Raw genomic sequence first — 17486 nt, forward strand, 5'->3', positions numbered from 1 at the left:
GCTCCTGACACCCAACCACATCTATAAACACTGGGAGTGTCTATAGCTTTGGTGCCTGAGCAATGTGAGGACCGCTGAGTTCTCTCATGGTTTGGCCACAGCTCTGGCGTTCTAGTTAGCGTGGTCCCAACATGTCCACACCACTCACCCCTTCCTCTATCCTGGGGGACTGGAGATGGGGGCTTGGTCAACTCAGAGGTAACATTTCCCTCTGTGACCCAGGAGAGAAGAGACCCAGAGTTTCAGGTGAATTTCTTTTCACTTTTTAGTTTTTTACACTTTATTATTTTTTTGTTAGTGTGAACTCTATACCACACATGGGACTCAAATTCATGACCCCAAGATCAAGAGTTGCATGCTCGGGGTGCCTGGGTGGCTCAGTTGGTTAAGCATCTACCTTAGGCTCAGGACATGATCCCTGGGTCCTGGTATGTAGCTGCATATCTGGGTCCCTGCTCAGTGGGGAGTCTGCTTCTCCCTCTCCCTTTGCCCCACTTCCCCGCTCATACTCTCTCTCTCTCACTCTCTCAAGTAAATAAATAAAATCTTAAAAAAAAAAAGAGTAGCATGCTCTACTGAGCCAGCCAGGTGCCCCTGGGGGAATTTCTGCTAAAAGAACTGACCATTCACAAAGAAAGGGCCAAGGAGGGGATGAGTCCTTTTTATTCAGATCCTCTCAGATCATCCCTGGTAGGTCAGGGGTCAGGACACTTTTCCTGGGAACCCCCACTTCATGGGAAACGGGGGCCTTGTCCTGGGTTCAGGGCAGCCTGTAGGGGTCTCCAGAAATCAGGAGGGACCCGACCCTGGGTCCATGTCCCTGAATATCTTCAGGGCTTAGAGGGGTTCTCTGGCTCAGGCTGCAGCTCCTGACTCCACCTAGAGTCTGGGGTCTCAGGAGGGCCCTGGAAGGAGCAGTTCCCAGGGGAAACTAAGAAGCCATTTCTGCTTTGTGGTCGATCTGGCAGTAAATGTTTGTGTCGGGGTGTCATAATTTCTGTAAAAGAAGAAGAGGCCTCTGAGCCCCTGTCACCTTCTTAGAACATATCTGGGTGACTTTCAGGTTCTAGGCCCACCTGGGCTACTCTCTGGGAGCTTGGCTGTGTGGCAGGGGTCTGCCCCCGGCCCCTCCTTCCTCCCACAATGCCCTGTCCCTCTTACTCTCTTGTTTCCTGAACCTGAAAACACAGCCAGGGGCAGGATGGGCGCAGATCTTCGGCCCCCTTGGGCTTCGGGGACCAGAGCAGTCATTGCCCACACTCACCTGGTAGATAGGAACGGCTGTGGTGGGGCTGGGCAGGGAGTCCTAAATAGGAGAGAATGGGTGTTGGTAGTCAGAGAGGGAGGGTCATTTCTCCACAGAAGTGACCAGATCTACCTCTGGAGCAGCCTTCTCCAAGCCTGTTGACCCATACCCCAGTCCCCAACCACTGCCCAGGACCCCTGGCTGGTGCTCCCAGTGCCCACCCTGCCCCTGGCTGGACTCCAGGGTTCTCCTTTGGCCAGCTCAGGAGAGCAGGGACAACTCAGGACATGCTGGGGGATGGTCCTGCCCCTGAAGAGGGTCCACTCCTGGCCAGAACAGGGCTTGCCTTGTCCTGGCTACTCTGAGGGAAGCAGGGTCTGCTCTGTGCTGCTGAACTGGCTGGTTGCCCGCCTTGAGCCTGCACAGCCGGGACCCCAGTGGAATGAGTGGTGCAGGGGGCGGGCTTACTGGGGATGCGGAGCTGCTGGCTGGACCATGGCCTGGGGACAGAGACAGGAGTTAGCACCAGGGCTGTGAAGACGCTTGGGGCCACCCTCCAGGAGGGGACAGGTCCTCAGCTCTCAGAGAACAGGGAAGCAGGAGCACCTCCCAGGGAGAGACCCACTGGCCATGTTAGGGCCCAATGGGGGTAAGGTGCTGACCTATGATCTGGATTCTGCAAGTCAGGGAGTATGGCCAGCTGAGGTCCCCTGTGCAGGAGACCCAGACAAAGGGTCAGAGGCCCTGGGGAGTGACTGGCAGGATGGACAATGTGGGCAGGACTCCGGGGCTCCGGGTCCCACCCGCGCTGATGATGTACTCACGGGGGGTGGATGCTGGGCGCCAGAGCTCTCTGAGATCACGGCAGCCACTGGCCCTAGGAGAGATCAGGCTTCCATGTGAGGGGTGCAGGGAGAGGTCACAGCGTTGGTGTCAGAGCAGGGCACAAGGAGGATCCTCATTCCAGGCAGGGGTTACAGACCCCCTCTCTCCACTAGTGCTGTTTAGGAGAGGGAGGGCCCAGGAGAGGGGATTAGGAAAGGTCTTTGGATCCCAGAGGTGAAGACCCGTAGGCTGATGGGCATCTAGGAGAAAGTGTCCTGAAAGGGATGGAGGACCCAGAAAAGGAATCAAACATGAAGGTTTGACCTAGTAGAAGGGTCAAGTCTGCAGCTGCATTTGAAGGACAGTTGGGGAGCCCCAGGTAAGTAAGCTGGATCCCTGAATGTGGTGCCCCTGCTGTGGTCACACCCTTGCCCCCTCAGGCCAGGAGATGTTGAAATGTGATAGTGGACCATCTTTTATCTCCATCTGCCTGGACAAGAGGCATAAAGGGCATCCCAGGACCTCCCCCTGGCTGAGCCCAGGTTCTCTGCTCTCACACAACAGGGGCTATGGTTCCCACATCTGCCATTTGGGGGATGACCCCACCTGGCCTGTCAAGATCTTCTACTCTCCATTGTGTGACCTTGACCAGGACCAGCCTCAGATCCTGAGGCTGCAACTCCCCCTCACAGGGAGTGTGGACATAAATAAAACACGGGAAGTGCTGTTTATTGAGCACTTAGTCCTGGAAGCACCACTGCAGGTTTGCCAATTGAACCAGGACAACCCTAAGGGGCTGTTCCCTAGTTGCCCCTAATTTATAACTGAGGAATATGTGAAGGAAGCACCCCAGGCAGCAGCTGGTGAGGAAGGAGCCAGAGGGAATGAGAGGGAAAATCGAGGGGGCAGTTGGGTGCCTGGAAGAGCCAGCCCAGAATCCTAGGTCAGGGTGGGGTCCGCTCCTGGCCAGGGCTCAGCTGGGGGACAGGATCAGCTTGTGGGAAATGCCATCGTACCTTCCAGTCCTTGTGTGGAGCAGGAGACACCCCAGGGCGGCCGACAGTGCCAGTCTGACCAGGACCCCGACTGCAATGCCAATGATGGACCCCACAGGGAGACCTGTGGTGCTTCTTCCATCTGAAATAAGAAGAAAAAGGAAGGGGTAGGAGTCTCAAGTCAAATCTGGGGAAACCAGGAGAGGCCGCGGGGGAAGGGCCTGGTTAGGGAGGAAGGAAAGGCCACTGAGGTCTGCCTGGTGTGTGTGTGGTCACCACAGTGTCCCCACCCCCTGGACCCTTGCGTCATTCTGTTCCTCAGTGAAACCCTGGACTTACTCCAATCTGCACATTTTATCCCCACCCCTGGGGCCAGCCCTGGCATCCTGTTCATTTTGCTCTCACATTATGCCTCTTCCTCTTGTCTTCTGTTCCATCATCATCGGTGGTATTAGAAGGAGGTCCTTAACAGTCCACTCTTCACTGATTAAAGAGAATATTAGGTGACTGCTTTTGAGGTCGGCTCTGTGCCAGGCATGTGGGAAATAATTTAGGATTATCTCATCTGCTGCTTCGCTGTCCATGAGGGGGCTGGGTGTCACCCCCACTGTGCAAAATGAGTATCTGAGCATGTAAAGGGCTTCAGTAAATCAGTGAATGTCACAGAGCTGGAAGGTGATAAGACAAATCTTAATCTCAATTCCCTGAGACGTTACAGCTAGTAACAAAAACGTTAGTAACAAAAGGACAATAGCTGCTATATTTGACTGAGCCCCGAATCTGTGTATGATGCTGGCTCAGGATTTCATCTCATGAACTCATATTAACAACCCTCACAACAGCCCTGAGAACTAGCTGTTCTTTACAGTTTTCTAGATTAGGAAACAGGCTCAGGAGGATGAGCATCTTGCCTGAGGTCCAATGGCTGGTACATATTACAACCAAGATGCTAACAAGATATACCTAATTCCCAGGTATTTTATCCAAATTTCCTTAGAGGCTCTGAAGGAAGCTCACACCTCCTCCAGGCCCACATCCATTTTATACCCCTGTCAGTAAAATATACAGGGAGGAAGGGGGAGAGGTCCAGGGTCACTCACAGCTCACATCCAGCCTGATGGGGTCACTTTTGTTGGAATTGCTTCGGTTGGAGACCTCACACTGGTAATTCCCAGCATCCTCCCTCCTGACAGGGCATATGGTGAGGGTGCTGTTGTCCTGGGACAGCTGCATTCTGTCCATGAGTTTTAGACTCTGGCCATTGAAGAACCAGTGGATGGAGACCCCAGTGTTATTTGTGGAGCAGGTCAGGACCACAGAGTCCTTATTGTCTGTGACTGTGGTGTTGCTGGCAGGGACAGAGGGCTGGGCCACGGGCTCTGTGGAGAAACACAGGTGGTGATGGAATGAGAGTGGGCCTGGGCCCTGGGGCTACGCTCCTTCCTCTACGATCTCAGCCACTCTGAAGGCCCAAGCAAGCTCTGTAAAGGTGCCCCAGAGGATGGCCCTGCTGTCTGCAGAAGGATGAGTGTCTTTGTTCAGGTGATGATCTGTAAGGAGAGCGCTGTTCCTACCCCTCTGACCCTCAGTCCTGGGTCTGCTCTGCCTGGACATCACTGTAGCATCAGCACCAGGACCATCTTAGCCCATGTGTCCAGCAACCTCATTATCATGAGGAATTTTTTCCCATGGACTTCGGTGTGATTTTCTTGAACTTCTGTGACTTTAAAAGATCAGGCCTCATTCCTTTATACCTTTCCGTGTATTTTGGAGGATGAAGACTCGCAGCCCTTCCATCTCTGTGTCCAAGGCACCTTCATGTAAAGTAGGGAAGGCATTTATACTGTTATGATTTACTAGGGAATGAGAGCCACCTGCACCGTCTTCACAACCTTAGGAATCAAAGAGTTTTCAATCTACAGGTTTTCTCACTGTGAAGAAGACTTTTACTTACAGATCTGTGGCTTGACTCTCCTGGTGAAAAACTTCTGTAGAGTGGTGGTTACTGTGTACAGAATATTGGCACCCTTACAAATAGAAGGAAACTACTGCAACATAATAAAGGCCTTTCATGAAAAGCCCATAGCTAGCATCACACTCCAGTCTTTCCTCTAAGATCAGGTAGAAGATACACATACCACTTTCACCACCCGTATTCAACAGAGTACAGCAGTCCAGGCAAAAATAATTAGGAGGAAAAAAAACACAGGGCAATCAAATTGTAAAAAAATAAGTACATTATATCTGTTTGCACATGACATGAAATTTTTTTAAAGATTATTTATTTATTTATTTGACAGAGAGAGACAGTGAGAGAGGAAACATGAGCAGGGGCAGTGGGAGAGGGAGAAGCAGGCCTCCCGCAGAGCAGGGAGCCTAATGCGGGGCTCGATCCCAGGACTCCGGGATCATGACCTGAGCCGAAGGCAGACGCTTAATGACTGAGCCACCCAGGCGCCCCATGACATGAAATTTTATATACAAAACCCTAAAGAGCCCACTAAAAACCACTGAACTAATAAACAACTTCAACAAATTTGCTGGATAGAAAATCAACATACAAAAATCACTGTGTTGCTAACACTAACAATGAAAAACCCAAAAAAGAAATAGGAAAACCATTCTATTTGCAATAACATTAAATAGAATAAAATACTTCAGAAAAAAGAATCAAATACTTAGGAATTAACTTAATTAGTAATTAAGTTACTAATCAATCACTGTAATGATTGATAGACTGTACATGGAAATCTATAAAACATTGCTGTAATAAATTACAGAGGACACAAATAAATGGAAAGACATCCCATGTTCATGGTGATAAAACTTAGTCTTGTTAAGATGACAGTGTTATCTAAAGAGATCCACAAATTCAGTGTAATTCCTACCAAGTTCCTTTTTTTAAGATTTCATTTTTAAGTACTCTCTACACCCAATGTGGGGCACAAACCTACAACCCCAAGATCAGGAGTCACATGCTCCACCAGCTAAGCCAGCCAGGTACCTCCCTATCAAATACTTAACGAAATGCTTTGCAGAAAGAAGAACTTCCAAAAATTCACACAGAAATTCAGAGGCCTCAAATAGCCAAACTTATTTTGAAAAAGAACAAAGTTGGAGGACTCCTACTTCCTGACTGCAGAGCTACAGTAACTGATAATAATGGGGTCTGGTATAAAGACAGACATAGAGATCAATGGAATAGAATAGGCACTCCAGCAACAAACCTTGTCATATGTGGTCCAGTGACTTTCAAGAAAGTTGTCATGACCATTAAATGGAGAAAAATATCTATTCAACCAATGGTGTTGGGAACACTGGCTAGCCATGCAAATGAATGAAGTTGGACTCGATCTCACATCATGTACAAAAATTAACTTAAATAGGTCAAACATCTAAACATAAGAATCAAATAGGAAAAGTCTACAAACAAACATAATGCAAAAACTTATTGAAACTGGATTTCCCAATGATTTCTTAGATATGACACCCAAAGCAAAGACAATAAAAAAAAATAGATGAATTGGATTACATCAAAATGGAAAATTTCTGTGCATCAAAAGACAGAATCTGGAGAGTGGTAGTACCAGTTATGGAATTCACAGGATATATGGACGAAATGTACAACATAGGAAATATAGTCAATGGTATTTTAATGGGGCTGCAGGGGGTCAGATGAGAGCTACATTGTGTTGAGTAGAGCATAACATACAGAGTTATCCAATCACTATGTTGTACACCTGAAACTATGTCACATTGTGTGTCAATTAAAGTTCACTAACAAAGAAAATGTGAGAGCAACCCATGGATTGGAAGGAAACATTTGCAAACCATATCTGGTTAGAGATTAATATCTGGATTATATAAAGGACTTCTGCAATTCAACAACAACAAAAAGCAACTTGACCCTGAGGATCCTTCTTCCCTACTTGCAAAGCCCCATTTTATGCATGGGGCTTTCTGGAGCTGAGAAGCCCTCTCCCCACATTCTAGGCTGGACCCAAGGTCTACCATACAATCAGAGAGCAAGGGAGGAAGTGACTGCAGACATGTAAGGGGAGAGTTCAGGGACAGATTTAGGATTTGCTACTGGGAAATAACTTCTTCTAGGCTCTTTTCTGAAAGCCAGACAGACCTTCATCACAGCGATCCATGCAGATGCTCCAGGGATCCACTTACCAGAGACTATGATAGTCTGGACTGTGGTCTTATTGAGGCGAGTGCCAGAGTTATAGGCGAGGCAGGCATAGGATCCACTATCATTTGCAGTGATGTTGGGGATAAAGAGCTCCTGTGTGGATGACTGGGGCCTCCCATTGATAAGCCAGGAATATCACGCAGGTGGGTTAGAGGCTGCGTGGCAGGAGAGACTGAGGTTGGCCCCTGGATGGTAACAGGAGTCTGAGGGGGAAATGGTGGGGGCGTCCGGGCCATCTGGAGCAAACAGAATAAAGCCACAGGTGATGTAATCTGAGGGTAACTGAAGCTCCTGGTGTGTATTAGGGCCACAGTGTCCCTCTGAGCTGGGTCCCAAGCTCATTTTAAAAAGTCCCAACCAGAAGCCCCATGCGTTCACTGAGCCTGGGTCTGAGACATTCACCTGTTTCCCCTCACAGGCTGGTGACCCTCTCAGGGAGGAACAGCCCGTCCCCTCCCAGTCCTGGCTTAGGCTGGGTCTGCCCAGGTTTGCCTGGGACAAGAAGCAATGGCCAGCCTGGGGGTCCAGCTGAGAGTCATGGACTCGGACCCCAGAAGGTTGGATGGGCCTGGCCCCCGGCATGTGGATTTGGGCTGGCCGCCTGGGTCAGGTAGGAAGGGAAGTTACTCACAGAGAACATTCAGGGTGAATGGGTCACTACAACCAGTACTCCCTGGGTTCCGAGTTTCACACTCATAGGTTCCTGCGTCATTTCTTGTGACACCATGTATAGCGAGAGTCCTGTTGTCCAGGGAAAGCTCCAGGCTGGCGCTGGCCGGGAGGCTCTCATTGTTTACTGACCACAGGTACCTTATGTCTGAGTCTGAGGTCCACACATTATTACAACAGAATCCACATTCTCCACGGGGTTGGAGTTGTTGCTTGCGATGCTGAGTTTGGGTAACTCCGCTGTGCAGACAACAGAGAGAACATTGCCCTGGGTGGTTGGTACGTGAAATTTCTCCAAAGGCATCTATTTATTAAAAAAGATTTTATTTATTTATTTATTTATTTAAGAAAGAGAGAGAGAGAGAGAGAGCACGCACACACAGAAGCAGGGGGAGGAGCAGAGGGAGAGGGAGAAGGAGACTCCCTGCTTCGTAGGGAGCCACATCTTGGGCTTGGGCTCGATCCCTCGATCCCAGGACCCTGGGATCTGATTTGAAGGCAGACACTTAACCGATTCAGCGCCCCAGGGGCCCCGTTCCACAAGCATCTTGAATCAGAGTTGGCATCTCTCACCTCTCAGCCAAACTGAAGCCTTCAAAGATTAGGCAGGTGTGTGTAGCTCAGGACGAATGCATGAGGATCTGAGCGCTAGGAGAAAGTAAAGCCCCTGCTCTGTGTGCTTACAACACAGGCTGTCTCCAGGGTCAATTACAGAGCAGCATTTGGTCCTGGAGGACACAGGACAGAGTCAGAGACAGCCCCGGGCCTCTCCTGGCTTGGCACTGACCTGCCAGCCCAGCCTGGGGATGGGGGTCTGAGCAGAAATGACACCCGGAGACAGCAGGAACAGCCCGGAGGTCAGTCCAGTACTCAGGTCCCAGGGCCTGGATGGCAGCTCTGTCCAGCTGTTTGATAATGAGTGACATGAGGCAGTGACCCCATCCATGGCAGAGCCGAGTCCAGTGACCAAGCAGAGAGCGAGGGGATGAGCAGGAAGCAGGGGTGGTGAGGGAATGAATGATGCATTATCTCTTCAGAGAGGTGTCCTAGGTGCAGGATCCTAGCAGATCTGGCCATCAGGGTCCCTGCCCTCCAGCGGGAGAGACACTCACACCGTTCACTCCTTCCCTCCTAACAAAAGCAACTGAGTTGCCCCCAGTCAGCTCTGCCCAGGAGCCCTAACCCCATCCTGGCACAGACCCCCAGCGTCGTTAGAATCAGCAGCACCAACACAGGGGTCTGGCAGGGGCTTTCTGGGCTGAGCACCGGTGGGGATCTCAGGACTTGTCCTGCCTGGGGCGTGCAGAGCTCCAGATCCCTGAATCTGGATTCTGGGAAAGGAATTCTAATCTAATGAAGTTGTCTCCACTGTGTGTGCCCTGCACTAAATGCTTGAACCCTCCCTCCCCCCAACAAAACATGATGCAGAGAGGGGGATGGAGGCCCAGCCCCGGCCTGTGAACCCTGTTGTGTGAAGTAGAATTCACCCCACCCAACACCAGAGGGGAGAGAGGAATTACTCACGGGATATGCGCCGCTGTCCTGTTACTTGTTCAACTTGAACATTTCTCTTTGTGATTTGTACGGTGTAGTATCCTGTGTCGTTCAGGGTAATGTTCTGGAACAGCAGGGATCCGTTGGGGTATATTGTCTCTCTGCCGCTGTGTGCAGGCCCTGCCATAGTATTTTGTGTGTCTACTACATATGATACGATTTGAAGTCTGGGCTCTGCAGTTGGCCCTCGGAACCAGCCATAGCCTAGAGAATCCCCAGGCAGATTGTGGACACTCAGAAGAACATTCTTCCCTTCGGCAACACTGGGCGGCACCGATTCCACAGTGACTTGGGCAGTGGTGGGGGGGTTCCAGAAGGTTAAGAGTGAGACTAGGAGGGAAGGGAGGAGACAGATCAGTATTTGGACCTATGCGTTGGAGGGAAAGCTGGGGCCCTGGAGACAGAGCAGGTCCTAATTCCCCAGCCTCGGGGTGTGTGTCTGAGTGTGCACGGGTGTGTGTGTGTGTGTGTGTGTGTGTGTGTGTGTGTGTGTGTGTGTGTGTGTGTCTCCTTGCTGGTCAAGGTCAGCGGCATGATCACACTACTTCAGCGCCTCTGAACTTAATTGCCTCTGTTTCAAACACTGTTCCTCACATGTCTGTCGCTCACTCCCTCCCTGCCCTCGGATACCTGATCCCACTCAGGGGGTCCTGGGGAGAGGCCTGCTCTCCCCACCTCCTGTAAAGACCCTCTGTCTTCATGATCTGACCTTTCCCTGCTCTGTTCCCTTCCTGGTGCTTGTCAGTACCTGACATCACGTTCTAGACGTCTCTGCGTGTCTGTCTTCCTCCCCATAGAAGTGAGCTCGGGGGGAGGGCAGGGACTCGTCTGATCTGTGCTGTACCCCAGGGGTGGGGCAGGCTGCAAATCCCCGGGGATGAATGAATGTGGCCTCAGGGCTCTCCAAATCTGGCAATTGTCTGTCATGAATTCAGGTTGGTGGGAAGCGGCAGGGTTTTGGGTCCCTGGTTGATGTTATTATCATCAGTTTCAGAATTCAGTCCTCAGTGATGAGTAACTTGGGAAACGGCCCTTGGCTCCCCACTTCCAGATCATGAGATTTTCCCGTTGCTGAGCCGGCTCCCCGGTCCTGCCCTGCTTCCCTGTCTCCTCTCAGAGCCCTGTCCTCCCCGGGAGACCCCAGCCAGCCTATCTCTCCCATCCTCCCGCCCCCTCGCAGGGGATCATCCCTCTCACCTGCCAGCAGGAGCTCCTGCCAGGGGACGCGTCCTCGTCGGGGAGGGGCCGAGGGGGGCTCCATGGTGCCTGCTGCCCGGTCCGTCCCTCCCTCTGGGGGAAGAGCTTCTGCTCCAGAAACGCTCCGGAGCACTGCCGTCCTGTCCGGTCTGAGGCTAGCGGCCTCTGGGGGCAGGAGCGCTGGGCGGGGTCACGTGGGCCGGGGGCGGGGTCTCTGCCAGGGCCCCTCCCTCCTGACTCCCTTGTCCCCTTCTTCCCCTTTCCATCTCTGTCTACATTGCGGTTCCCTGGGAACTGCTGAGGCCTCTCCGTCTTCAGCTGCGATTTCCCAGCATATGCGAGAGCGCGCACACGCCCTTGTTTGGACAAACACAAGCCTGTGGCGTTGGGGTCCGGTGACCCCCACCGCTCGGGGTCAAGGGGCAGGGTCAGCGGCCCCACAGCCCTCTCTCCCTCCCTGTGTGGCTTTCCCTTCATAGCAGGAGTCTGGGGGCTGCCTCAGGAACTCTTGTCACAGGGATGTCACCCCCACTGTGCGCTGGAATCACCTGTGGAGCTTTATCAAGACTGTGGATGCCCAGGGGACACCCAGAAATGCTGCGTCAGCAGATGCCCAGGCAGGCTGAGAGCCCATGATGTGGGGGTGGGGCCGCCTCTCCCTCTCCTGAGCCCACGGAGGGTCTGCAGAGGCTGTGAAAATGCAGATTCTGACTCAGCAGGTGTGGTGTGGACCCCAGAGTCTGCCTCTAACGAGCTCCCAGGTGATGCTGATCGTCCTGGCCCCGGAGAGCACACTTCTGAATAGCAAGGCTGAGGGGGACCCGGTTCCCTTAGAGGATGGCCCTTCTCCCTACTCCAAGTTGGCCTCCGCTGTGTCCTGGCCTTGAGTCTGTGGGCACCACACACAGAGCCCCAGGTCCCCAAACCCAGGGGATTATTTCTGTTGTAACAGAGAATCCCAGCTGGGCACCTGTCTCCCCGGGGTTCTCACAGCTCTGGGGAGGTTGGACTGACACCGGGCAGCAAGGTCCCAGAGATGACCTTGGGGGTGAGAAAGGGGCAGGCCGGGTGATGACTGGTGAGGGACCCACGGCCCATCCCTGGGTGTCCCCAGCCCGGCCTCTGCTTCCAGGGACAGAGACCCAGGGCCAGGTGTCTCAGGAGCTCAGTTCCCAGGTGGGAAGGGGGTTTCCTGCGTGTCCTGGGAAGATCAGATGGCTGGGGCTCCTTGGAAGGTTTTGAGGAGACCCTCCCTCAGGGTCTGTTGGCTGAACTGTGGCGCAGAGACTGTCCATGTGCCCCTGAGCGTCCTGGGCAGCCTGTGTCTTCTGCCTGGGGGACTTTCTTGTGGTCACCCTGCCTCCCCCATGGGTGGTGCCCGGCAGGGAATGGGGAGTTGTGCAGGGACCCCTGACAGATCAGGGTGCTCCTAGGGCCCTAGAAGGAGCGGGCAAGACAGAACTGGCACGTGGGAGGACCCAGAAGGTTCTGTTGGAGAAGGGATGGAAACCAGGCTCCTTCTCCACCTCCTTAGCCAAAGCCAGCTTCAGGGTTTAATAGCCTGTGTATTGTCTGCGTGTCCCTATGTCGCCCCCTGGAGGCTATTCTCGGGGCTGCACCAGGGATGCTGACCAGGCTCCAGAGGATGTGAGTGGTTTGCCTCATGCATTTAACGAGTATTTACTGGACTTCTGTGACGTGTCAGGCCCTGGGCTGGGTCCTGGGAACTCCACCGAGAACAGGACAGATGTGGGCCCTGGACTCGTGGGGTTTCCCTTGGAACAGGGCCACGGGCAGTCAGGAAATCATGGCACTGAGGAGTCATTATAATCTAGAAAACGGCCAAGAAGGGAAAGTGTCTGGTGCGTCTGGAGCATGTCAGGGGATCTTAGCTGATGGGGGGTCACATGGAGTCCTCCTGGGAAAGTCACCTTATCACTGAGGCCGGAAGTGTGAGTGGACCTTCGCCCCTCTTAGGACAGAGGGTGTGAAGGGATGAGCTGCCCTTGGAGGGACCAGTCTCAGCGGGCAGACACCCAGCTGGCCGGAGGAGCTGACGGGGTCCAGTGTGGGGATCCTGGAGAGCCAGGAGGACTGTGACGGGGTGAGGCCGGGGAGGGTCAGACCCTGCTGGGCTGTGGGTGCTGAGGAAGACGCCCATGTGTAGAGCGCTCGGCCGCTCTCTGGTGGACTGTGCAGGAAATGCGGGCAAAAAAGTCCCCCATCCAGTTTTTTATTTTTTTTAACTTTGTACATTATAGACGTATAATTTTTAACCATTTTATTGAATTATAGTTGACATATAAGAATTTCAACATATTGGGCGCCTGGGTGGCTCAGTTGGTTAAGCGACTGCCTTCCGCTCAGGTCATGATCCTGGAGTCCTGGGATCGAGTCCGGCATTGGGCTCCCTGCTCAGCAGGGAGTCTGCTTCTCCCTCTGACCTTCTTCCCTCTCGTGCTCTCTCTCTCTCATTCTCTCTCTCTCAAATAAATAAATAAATAAAATCTTTAAAAAAATAAAAAATAAATAAAAAAGAATTTCAACATATTGAAAGTATGGAATTTAATATGTTTTGCCACGGGCATGCAGAGAAGTTATTCCTAGGTGAAGATACTGAATATGTCCCTTCCTCTCAAAAATCTCATGTCCTTTTTATTTTTTTCATTCCACCCCCTCTGACCCTCCTTCCCCATGTTCCCATGAAACCTTACATTTGCTTCTGCTGTTATAGATTAGTGTGCATTTTTTAGAATTTTGAAAATTTGAATCATACAGTACGATTTGAGACCGCGGTCAACATCTTTACTCAGCATGGTTTTCAAAAATAACTCATTGCTCCTTGTTATTGCAAGTCTCCACAGTTTTTTTCTTTTTTATCCCCTAGTTGTATTACATTGGAAGGATGCAGAAAGTTTTTTTTTTAATTTGTCATTTATGGACATTTATGTTGTTTCCAACTCTGGGCGATTACAAGTACACCTGCCAGGAACTTGTGGGCAGGAGTCTTTGAAGCGGGCGCGTGCTTTCATTTCTCTTGGGTAGAGTTCCACCCGGGAGTGCAGTGAGGGGATTGCTGAGGAGGCACAGGTTTAGTTTTTTGAAGAACAGGCTACACTGTTTTCCAAAGTAGTTGCAATTGTACATTCTCCCTAGCAATGTAGGAACGTTCCAGTTGCCCCCTCAACCTCAACAACACTTAGTTTGGGAAATGTTTTTAATATATTAGCCCGTCTACTGTATGTGAAGTGGCATCTCAGTGTGGAGTTTTAGTTTTGACTGTGAAATCATTTTTCATCTTCTTTTATCATCCTTTTACTTTATTAACAGTTCATATGAGATCTGTCCTCTGAATAGTGTTCCATTGTATGTATTTACAGCATTTTCCTCAACCATTTGTCTGTTGATGGACATTTAGGTTGTTTCCATATCTCGGCTACTGTGAATAGTGTTGCAGTGAACACGGGTGTGCTAATATCTCCTCAAGATCTTGATTTCAGTTCTTCTAGAGAAATACCCGGAAGTGGGATTGCTGGATCTTAGTGCAGTTGTATGTTTAATTTTTTGAGGAACCTCCATACTGTTTTCCGAGTGGCCGCGCCAGTTTGCATTCTCACCAACAGGGTGCGAGGGTTCCAATTTCTCAACATCCTCACCAACACTTGTCTTTTTTTTTTTTTTCCAATAATAGCCTTTGCAACATGTGTGTGGTAATATCTCATGGTGGGTTATATTGCCTTTTCCCTTTTTACATATACCCGACTGCCATAGAAGAAACATCTACTCAAGTCTTTAACCCATTTAAAATCAGGTTATTTGTTTGTGTTTTACTGTCCAGTTGTAGGAGTTCCTTACATACGTGGGATATTAACCCCTTATCTGATATATGGTTTGAAAATATTCTCTCCCAGTTGGTAGGTTGCCTTTTCATTGTGCTGATGGTTTCCTTTGCTGGGCAGAAGCTTCCTAGTTTGAAATAGTCCCGCTTGTTGATTTTCGTTTCTGTTGCATGTGCTTTTGGTATCATATGCATGAACTCATTGCCAAGACCAATGTCATCAAGGTTTTCCCCTATATCTTCTTTGAGAAGTTTTATGGTTTGGGGTCTTATATTGAAGTCCTTCATCCATTTTGAGTTGATTTTTGTGTATGTGTAAAGTAAATGTGTAATTTCATTCTTTTGCCATATGGATATCCACTTTTCCCAACATCATTTGTTGAAGAGATGATCCTTTCCCACTGTGTATTCTTAACACCCTTGTCGAAGATCCGATGACCATATATGCAGGAATTTATTGAGGGCTCTCTGTTCTGTTCCCTTGTTCTTTCTGTCAATACTGTTACCTGACTGAGACTGGTTCCAAACTCACATTTGGCTGCTCACACCTCAAAAATCAACACATGAGGGACAAGTGATGGTAAGTGGAGAAAGATTGCTTTAATCGGGAAGCCAGCATGCTGGAGAGACCGTGCACTAATGTTTCAAAGATCATGTTCCCCGTCCAGGGGGTTTGGGAGTGGAGGGTGCTTTAAAGGGGAAGGCATGAGAAAAGGGAGGGCGGCTGTGGGCAGGAGAAGCAGGTGCCGAAGCGGCTGGTAGTATGCGGACATGACCATGAACAGACTTGCTGGCACCCAGGGCAGCTATTTTCCAAAGTAGGCAGGCCTTATCTCCTGGGAAAGTTTGGTCCTTCACTCCTCGACGCCAGTGGTCTGCAAATCCCAAGGAAAGTAGGTTAGTTCTGCTACAGATCATGGGACTGGGGTCAATAAGCAAGGGGGCACACATGCTTGGAACACATGAACCCTTAAGCCTGGTGGAGGGCTGTCACAATGCCATACTGCTTTCATTACTGCGGTTTTGAAATGTAGTTTGAAATCAGGAAGAGTGATGCCTCCAGCTTCGTTCTTCTTGCCCAAGATTTCTTTGGCTCTTTGACATATTTTGTGGTTTCACCCAAAGTTTGGAATTCCTTTGTCCCCTTCCCTGAAAAAGGCCGTTGGAATTTTGATGGGGATTGCATTGCATCTATAGGTCATGTTGAATAGTACGGATATTTTAACAGTATTAATTCTTCCAACCCATGGACAGGGCATATCTTTTCATTTATTTGTGTGTGCTTCAATTTCTTTCATCAATATCTCATGGTCTTAGACTAAAGATCTTTCCCCTCCTTGATGACATTTAGTCCAATTATTTTGTTTCTTTTTCTTTCTTTTTTCAGAGAAGACTGAATTCTTTTACTTAGCTGTAAACAAGTTAGTTGCAACATAATTTCTTTTCCATGTGTTGAGTTCTCAATAGGTTCTTAAACAGTAGGAAAACATTTACTGTTCAATTTCATTGAGAATCTTCCACAGAAACCATCCAAACAGAGTGAGAGTTATCACAATGTTTCTGCCCCACTCTAAGTATACTATTTTAAAGTGCACTTGAAAGTTTAAATGTGTACAAATTCAGAGGTGTAAGAAACTACAATATATACAGGGTTTAGGAAGCTGAAGGCTGTGAATGTCCCTTTTCATTCAATGCATCCTTTATTTTTTTTAAAGATTTTATTTATTTGACAGAGAGAGAGAGAGAGATAGCGAGAGCAGGAACACAACCAAGGGGAGAGGAAGAGGAAGAAGCAGGCTTCCCGCCGAGCGAGGACCCTGGGATCATGACCTGAGCCAAAGGCAGATGCTTAACGACTGAGCCACCCAGCGCCCCTCAATGCATCCTTTATATTGCATTCTTCACACATAAGCAGCCGTTCCTGCTATTTCCTGGGCCAAGAAAGAGCAGATCGTCCAAGGAGTGGAAGTTACTCTGGCATTCTCCTAGGTATGACGCCTTTGCAAAGCCAAATGCCAAGACACAGGCAAGTGCATCTTTGGGCAGTACTCCAAAACTACAGGCTCTGCTCTCTTGGTGGTGGCAAATGGGGACCTTGGTCTTGCTTCCCATTAGACACTGAAGCCATTGTGCTTTATCTTTGCTTCTCTTCTGGTTGAGTGGACTCTGCTTATTCCTTGACCCATAGTCTGTGGGGGCTGGGGGTTGCCTCCCAAGCAGCATCTTTGGTGCCCACAGAGCAGAGCTCCCTTGCCTCTGACCCTACAGACTGGACTACTCCCTGCCTCCCCGGTGCCTGCTTCCACCCCTCAGGGCCCCGCCAGGGCAAAGCATTTCATTCTTTCTGATGCCATGGGAAATGGGAACCTTTTGTTTTCCAGGTAGTTTGCCATAGGTTCTTTGTTAGTGGATAGAAATGCACTGATTTCTGTAGATTGGTTTTGCATCCTGCAGCTTCCTTAAATTTGTATATTAGTTCTGACTGTTTCATGGAGCCTTTGGAGTTTTCTCTATAGAAGATCATGTCATCTACAAACAAAGAGAATTTCACTTCTTTTCTGGCATGAATGTCTTCTATTTCTTTTTCTTTTTCTTTTTTTTAAGATTTTATTTATTTATCTGAGAGAGAGAGAGAATGAGAGATAGAGAGCACAAGAGGGAAGAGGGTCAGAGGGAGAAGCAGACTCCCCGCTGAGCAGGGAGCCCGACGTGGGACTCGATCCCGGGACTCCAGGATCATGACCTGAGCCGAAGGCAGTTGCTTAACCAACTGAGCCACCCAGGCGCCCTTCTATTTCTTCTTCTTGCCTAATTGCTCTGGCTAAGACTCTCAGTACTATGCTTAATAGAAGTGGTGAGGATGAGCACCCTTGTCCTGTTTCTGATTCTAATAGAGAAGCTTTCAGCCTTTCACCACTGAGTATGATGTTAGCTGTGGGCATGCCATAGACAGCTTTCCTTCTG

At 49.9% G+C, this 17486-nt stretch overlaps 1 pseudogene; it reads right to left on the reverse strand.

The window, feature by feature from the left end:
* Window positions 1–931: 931 nt before the first annotated feature.
* LOC113936557 lies at window positions 932–10815 on the reverse strand (annotated as a pseudogene).
* Between the last annotated feature and the right edge of the window lie 6671 nt (window positions 10816–17486).

The sequence above is a fragment of the Zalophus californianus genome, chromosome 17 (assembly GCF_009762305.2).
Source record: "Zalophus californianus isolate mZalCal1 chromosome 17, mZalCal1.pri.v2, whole genome shotgun sequence".
NCBI lineage: Eukaryota > Metazoa > Chordata > Mammalia > Carnivora > Otariidae > Zalophus > Zalophus californianus.